At 35.9% G+C, this 7,856-nt stretch overlaps 1 non-coding gene across 1 annotated transcript; it reads left to right on the top strand.

Moving 5' to 3' along the window:
• The first annotated feature begins 250 nt into the window (after positions 1-250).
• Positions 251-414, top strand: LOC131484214 (U1 spliceosomal RNA). The gene has a single exon (XR_009248114.1). It is a non-coding gene; the product is annotated as a U1 spliceosomal RNA (small nuclear RNA).
• Positions 415-7,856: the final 7,442 nt, after the last annotated feature.

Genomic DNA, 7,856 nt, shown 5'->3' with positions numbered 1-7,856 from the left:
GATAGAGGTATCTTTTGTCTGGAACTTTATAAGCAGGTCTATGCATAGTCCATTTAGGGAAATCCATTATTTTTTAGGATTAATTTCTTTAAGTGGTATATTAACAAAATTACAAGAATTCCAATATGTTTTTCAGAAAAGTTATACAGGGATGACTGGCTGGCTCAGTCAGTAGAGCATGTGACTCTTGATCTCCAGGTTGTAAGTTCAAGCCCTACTTTGGGTGTAGATTACTTAAAAAAAAATCTTAATACTTACCTGGCAGGGGCGATACCATGATCATGAAGGTGATTTTCCCAAGGTGAGGCTTATCTATTTCACTCTGGATGTGCTGACCTTTGCAATTTCCTCAAATGTGGGAAGCTCAACTACATAATTGGTGGTAGTGGGGGACTGTGTTCGTGCTTTCCCCTGGTTTTCTCTTTAAAGAAAGTGTATCTTGGGGCACCTGGGTGGCTTAGCCAGTTGAGCTCAGGTGATGATCTCGCAGTTCATGAGTTGGATCCTTGCATAGGGCTCTGCACTGATAGCTCAGAGCCTGGAGCCTGCTTGGGTTTCTGTGTCTCCATCTCTCTCTGCCCTCCCTGCTCATGCTCTGTGTGTGTGTGTGTGTGTGTGTGTGTGTCTCCCTCTTAAAAGTAAATAAACACTGAAAAAAAAATCTTTAACAAAATGTTATACAAACATTTTTTGTTTGTATACTCCATTAGCATATGAGTGTTTCTATTTTCCTATTTTTTAAAGTATTTATTTATTTATTTATTTATTTATTTATTTATTTATTTATTTTTAAGGGAGGGAGAGAAAGAGGGAGAGAGGGAACACATAAGCCGGGGAGGGACAGAGAGAGGGGGAGAGAGAGTCCCAAGCAGGCTCCATGCTGTCAGTGTGAAGTGCAACATGGGGCTTGATCCTACCAACTGTGAGATCATGATCTGAGCCAAAACCAAGAATCGAATACTCAACTGCCTGAGCCACCCAGGCACCCCTCCTATTCTTATGTAGATAGAGCTTTGTCTATTTGATACTCTAATATGATATGCCCCTTAAATTCCACTTTTAATTATTAGGTGGCAAATAATTTTATCTTTTTTTTGAGAATTTTCCCTTATTGTCTATTAGTGATTTTTTGTTTTCTTCTGATGACTTTGTTAACCTTCTATGGATTGATATAAGCTTTCCCTGAAAGGTATGTTGCATATCTTTTTCTTAGTCATTTGCCTGTTTTAGTTTCATTTTTAATATAATCTTTTACCAAATAAAATATATTTTTATAGCAAGTTTAATATTTTCCTATATACCTTAGGTGACATTTTCTTTACCACTTTAAGATTATATATTGAGAAATATATTCCTTTAGTGTTATAGATTTTATTTTTTAATTTACATCTCTAATAAGCCTGGAATTTGTTTTAAATGTGGTCAAAAGTATTAACCTAGCTGATTTTCCCCATAATTGTTAGTCATGCACTCCTTCACTGTTTGCAGATTAAATTATTTTTTCCCACTGATGTAAGATACCACTATTTACACATTAATCATATGCTCATACAGAAATAGTTCTAAGCTCTAAATTTTGGGGTGCCTGGGCTCAGTTGGTTAAGCGTCTGACTCTTGTTTTCAGCTTAGATCATGATCTCGCAGTTTGTGATTTTTGAGCCCCACATCGGGCTTTGCGCTGACAGTGCATAGCCTGCTTGGGATTCTCTGTCCCCCTCTATCTTTGCCGCTTTCCTGTTCACCATCTCTCTCTGTCTCTCTGTCTCTCTCTCTCCCTCTCTCTCTCTCTCTCTCTCTCAAAAGTACATAAATAAACATTAAGAAAATAAATAAATAAAATAAACTCTAAATTTTATTCCATTGGTTGCTTGTTTTTATGGCAGTACTGTAATATTTTAATTATCATTTTACATACTATTATAATTTATTTTCTAACAGGTCAAAAATTCTACCATTACTATAATTTTCAAAATCTCTTATTTAGTTTCATGTATTATTCTTCCAGATGAACTTTGGAATCATTTGTTGAGTTTCCAAAAATATATCCTCAAACCCACTGGGATTGCACTGAATTTATTTATTTATTTGGGAAGAATTGACATCTTGATAATATTAAGTCTTCTTAGTTGGTAACATGATATAGTTCTCCATTTAGACATGTTTTCTTTATGTCCTTCAACAACAATATTGTGGTTTTCTTCACAGAGAGTCTGCACATTTCTCATGAGTTTAACTCTTAGGTGTTCTATATTGTTTTGCTATTAAGAATGTATTTATTTTCTAATTTGTAATTGCTTTAAAATAAGAAAATATTGAGCTTTATTCTGTAATACTACTCTACTAATCTTTCTTATAAATCCTAGTTGCTTTGCAGATTATTCTTTTGAATTTTATACATAGACAATGATGCCATCTACAAACAATATTAGTTTTTCTTCTTCTTTTTCAATATTTGTATTTTATTTGTATGAAATTTGTATTTATTAATTTGCTTTCTTACCCAATTGCATTGACAAATTTTTCCAGAATAATGTTAATTAGTAATAGAAGTAGCAGGCATACTTGTTCTTGATTATAATAGGAACACATCTACTGTTTTACTGTTAGAGTGGCTTTTTCTAGACCATGTATAGTTGACTCTATTAAAAATATTTTTATTTTTCCATCTAATGATCACTGTCTTTTAATTGATATGTGGATCATTTGCCATTAATGTAACTATTGATGATTGCATGTAAGTCTATTTTTATTTTACTCTTTTTTTTCTTTTCTTTTTTTGCTTGTCTCCTCTGGTTTTATTCCTTTATTTCCTTTTCTTATCTTCTTTTTCTTTTCTTTTTTGGTAGCTCACTTAATTTATTGGCTTGTTTTCTATATATCTTTGTATTTTTTTTTTTAGTGCTTGCTTTAGAGGTTATGATATATATATATATATATACACACACACATATATCTATATACACACACACACATATATATATATATACACACACACACACATATATATACATATATATATGTATATATATATACAGCTAAGTTAATATCTTTCCAATTCAAACAAAATGCAGAAGCAAAATTTGGAGCTATAGAGTGTTTTGGACAAAAAGTGAAATTAATCTAATTGTATTTTAACAAGATAACTTTGTTGCTCTGTTGAGAAAAGACTCTAAGGGTACAAAGGCTAAAGTAGGAAGACTATTACAAGTATAAGGAAAAAATATAAGGAGTTTCCTTCTATTACTATTTTGCTGAGGGATTTTATCAAGAAAAAAATGTTAATTTTGTCAAATGTTTTTTTCTGCTTCTACCAAAGTAATTATTGAAGTAATCATTTTATTCTGTTAATGTGGTGAATTTTATGGATTTATTTTTCTCTTTTAAAAAAATTTTTTTTTCCAATGTTTATTTTCTTTTTGACAGAGAGAGAGACAGAGCATGAGCAGGCAAGGAGCAGAGAGAGAGACACAAAATCTGAAGCAGGCTCCAGGCTCTGAGCTGTCAGCACAGAGCCCGACACGGGGCTCGAAGTCACAGACTGCGAGATCATGACCTGAGCCTAAGTCGGATGCTCAACCGACTGAGCCACCTGGCACCCCTATGGATTTATTTTTCAGTGCTAAATCAACTTTGCATTTCTGGAATATACCCTACTTGGTCATGAGGTATTATTCTTGTTATGACTTTGTTAATGTAACATTTGCTAAGTGGGATACAGGTGCTGGTTGGTGAGCTATGGTTCTACAAATGACCACAAGAGAAATTGAAATAGAGGATTATTACTCATAGGTCCTGAAGCAAGTATACAGTAGGTCTCAAGGTGTCACATAGGGACATCAAGACAGGGTATAGGCAGAGAATGAGACAGGACCTGTGGCACAGGCATTTATTAGGGTCCATAGCAGGAATGCTTTGGGGTTCCCAGGCTAAGGCTGTTTTGCTCAATTCAAACCAAAAAGAATGGGGTTTGGGTAAGCTCTATGAAGGTCTTATCTAAGGAGCATGTGAGGAAGACCCTGACAGGCCGAGGAGACTATTAATTGCAAGGGCTGTTGGAAAACTCAAATGAGGAACTTATATTTGTTTGTGGGCTATTATCTGGGGCATGTGCTTGCAGTGAGGGGACTAGTGTCTGTTTAAGTAAACAAAATGGAAGCTGAGGCATCAATACCATGAGGTAGTTTAGCTAACTCTTGACAATTTTTTTATATGTTCAGATTTGATATGTTAATATTTTGTTAAAGAATTTTGAGAGTATTCATGAGGGATATGGGTTTATAATCTTGTTTTTGCAAGATTTTTGTCTAGTTTTGGTATTAGGATTATCTTAGTCTCATACAATGAATTGAGAAAATTTTCAAATGTGTCCTTTCTAGGGTCCCACCTGAATGCTTGGGTATTCAGCCAAGTCTCTTCATTGGGCTTATCAAAACACAAACATCTCTCAGTATTGTGATAGCTTTGGAATCTGCATTAGTCTCATGGCCCTTGAATAGTTCCCTATAAGACCTCTTGGAATCTTGCTCTGTGCATGCATAACTTAGTGTTTATCCAGAGACTAAAAGGGATCTCTATGCAGATATATGGAGCTATTATTCTATACAACTGTGGTGCCTTTCCTCACAAATTTCACTTTGATTTCTCTACTCAGCAAGGTTTCTGCTCCCTATTTGTGATCCACTGTCTGTGCTGCTATTTGTAAGATGCTTCCAGGCAGAAGCATACCACTTACTTCATTATAGCAAAAATTATATATCTAGACACGTCGAATTTGAGATTTCTATTAGGTAGCCAGATAGCAAAGTATGGTAGACTATTGAATGCATGAATTTGCAATTCATGGATAAGGCCCTTGAATGGATAAGGTCCTTGGAAGTCCTTTCCTCCAAGTTTCTCCTTCTGCTTTTTGGTTTGCTTCTGTTTTTCTGTTTAGGGTAATAGGCTTTCCTCAATTGTCTCTTGATCTTGGTGATTCCATCTTATTTAAGAGTTAAGAGGCTCTGTTTCTGTGTGTCCATGGGTTTTAAATGATGTGCTTCATGGTTGGGAGATAGAAGTGGGCCATTTCTTTGGAAGAAAGATGCACATTTATATATGCATATATTAAACACACATGCACATATTTTTTCAGTGAGTCAATTTCTCCAGAGCAAAGTTCTTTAATCCATTACCTAAGAGTTGTAAAATCCTGACTACCAGTATTCTGAGAAGCAAGTTAAAAGTGGGGGCTCCCAATATCAAATATCATCATTTGGTATGTTCTCTCCAATATTACCCCCTCTTTTTTTAAAAAATATGAATCTTACCCCAATTCTCAATGAGCCAGGATCAAATCCTGGATTTGGTTTAGTATGCAAGAGAAGAAAGCCTTCAACATTCTGCCAAGGTTGGGGAAGAGTAGTCACCCACCTGATAGCATGAGCTGGTGGTCCAGGAATCCTACTGCTGCTTCTTTGGACTTTTCAGTCAGTTGCCCATATTTAAGTCCACCTATACACTCTCTTTCTGGGATACCTGAGGATTCAAATTACTGAGGTTGTTTTGGATGCTGCAGCTCGAATCACTTTGGTTCTGGGTTTCCTTCGTGGCCAATTTGCTTTCAGCTTTCTCTGGGCTGCTAGTCAGTTCTACTTGTGCATCTGCTTTCTTGTTTCCAAATTTGTGTGGCTTTCATATCCTTTGCTATTTTCTTTATACCTATGAGTTCCTATCTTAAATTCCTTTTAAGTTATTTTAGTGAGGTTTCAGGAGAGGTTGAGTTAATATTAACACTAACTTCTATTTTCTCTCTTTAATTATAAATTGACTAGCCTCTCTCTCTTTCCCTCTCTCTCTCTCTCTCTCTGCCTTTTCCTCCCTCACTCTCTTCCCTTTTGTCTCAATTTCTGTTTTAATATCTCTTTCTCTCTCTCTTAATTCAGAGCTCTTTCAACCCTTGGCATATCTTTTTCAGCACAGAAAATGTTTTTCTTATTATATCATTGATTGTAGTGCTTTTATTTTATTTTATTTTATTTTATTTTTTAGTGTTAATTTATGTTTGAGACAGAAGAGAGACAGAGCATGGGGGGGGGGGGGTGCGGCAGAGAGAGAGGGAGACACAGAATCTGAATCAGGCTCCAGGCTCTGAGCTGTCAGCACAGAACCTGACACTGGGCTCAAACTCACGGGCCACCAGATCATGATCTGAGCGAAGTCAGATACTTAACTGAGCCACCCAGGCACTCCTGCATTTTGTTTTTTGTAGCCACTTTCTTTAAGATCTAACCCTGGGATTATCCTCTATGTAAATCAGATCTGACCTCCCCAAGCAGAGCCAATCTCTTCATTCTCTGTATTTCTGTAGCACTTTGAATAATCTTCTGTCATAGCACTCATCACAGTGTTTTGTCAAGTAAGTTTTTTTTTTTTTGTATTCCTCCTCTGACTGTAAATTCCTTGAGGCATATTTTATGCAGTCAGTATATGTCAGGGTAATGAGCATGTGAAACAGTGTGACCTAGAGGGGTTTCTGATAAGGTGAAGAGGCACAGACAAGAAATGAAAATCGGTTTTCAGATATAGAATTATTAGACTAAGCTATAATATAAACCAAGATCCAGAGATCTAGCGTTGCATAGAAATGTTCATTACAGCCTTGCTTATCATGATAAGAAATGGTGAACATCAATGAGGGAATGTTAAGAACACCATAATATATTCTTTTGGTGATTATCTTTGTTACAATAAAAGAAAATTTAGAAGAATTCACACAAAAAGTTATGTGATAGAGTGTTAAGTTTAAAAAGCAAAATACAGGGGCGCCTGGGTGGCTCAGTTGGTTAAGTGTCTGACTTTGGCTCAGGTCGTGATCTCACAGTTCATGAGTTGGAGCCCCTTGTCAGGCTCTGTGCTGACAGCTCAGAGCCTGGAGCCTGCTTCAGATTCAGTGTCTCCCTCTCTCTCTGCCCCTTACCCACTCATGATTGCTTGTGAGTGCTCTCTCTCTCTCTCTCAAAAATAAATAAAACATAAAAAAATTAAAAAGCAAAATACAAAATTTTATATGTTGTATGTTAAAAAAAAAACCTATACACAGAAAAATATACTGGTTGTCTTCAGGTAGTAAAAATAAGGGTGGTTTTTTTTTTTTTATATTATCCAGTGTTTTAATAAAAAAAATATGTACTGTTTTTAGAGTAAAAAAAAAAGAAATTTAAAAAAAATCATGAAAATGGGAAAATTTGTTACAGCAAGTTGAGGACTTTCTAAGTCACAATCTAAGGTTTATTGAGAGGGAGGGCAGGAAGAGGCATGAAAAAGAGGATTCAGAAGCATTTATCAGTGGTCAATGAGTGGAAGGCATTAACTGAGTAAAAAGGACATGTGCATTGTGTTGTGAGGAAAAACCAGTAAATGACATTAGATGAGAAAGCAGTCCTGTAAACTGAATACCAATGAATTTTTTGAATCATTCCATTTTAAACTGAGCCTCAAAATCCTTCCTGCTGCTTACTGCCTCTTTTAAGACGGCGGGGGGCGGGGGGGTGGGACATGGTTTAACCTGAGACCTGTTAGTTTGGGTAGCATTGAATGAAGTTATTGGGTATTGGGCACAATTGAGGATGGATGGATGGGGATTTTGTGTGTTTCTGTATTGATAAAAGAATTTATTCATATGGAACCACAAAAGGCCCCGAATAGCCAAAGTAATTTTGAAGAAGAAGACCAAAGCAGGAGGCATCACAATCCCAGACTTTAGCCTCTACTACAAAGCTGTCATCATCAAGACAGCATGGTATTGGCATAAAAACAGACACATAGACCAATGGAATCGAATAGAAACCCCAGAACTAGACCCACAAACGTATGGCCAA

The sequence above is a fragment of the Neofelis nebulosa genome, chromosome 8 (genome assembly GCF_028018385.1).
Source record: "Neofelis nebulosa isolate mNeoNeb1 chromosome 8, mNeoNeb1.pri, whole genome shotgun sequence".
Taxonomy (NCBI): domain Eukaryota; kingdom Metazoa; phylum Chordata; class Mammalia; order Carnivora; family Felidae; genus Neofelis; species Neofelis nebulosa.
The sequence above is the reverse complement of the archived record's forward strand: the minus strand, read 5'-3'. Positions and strand labels throughout refer to the sequence as shown.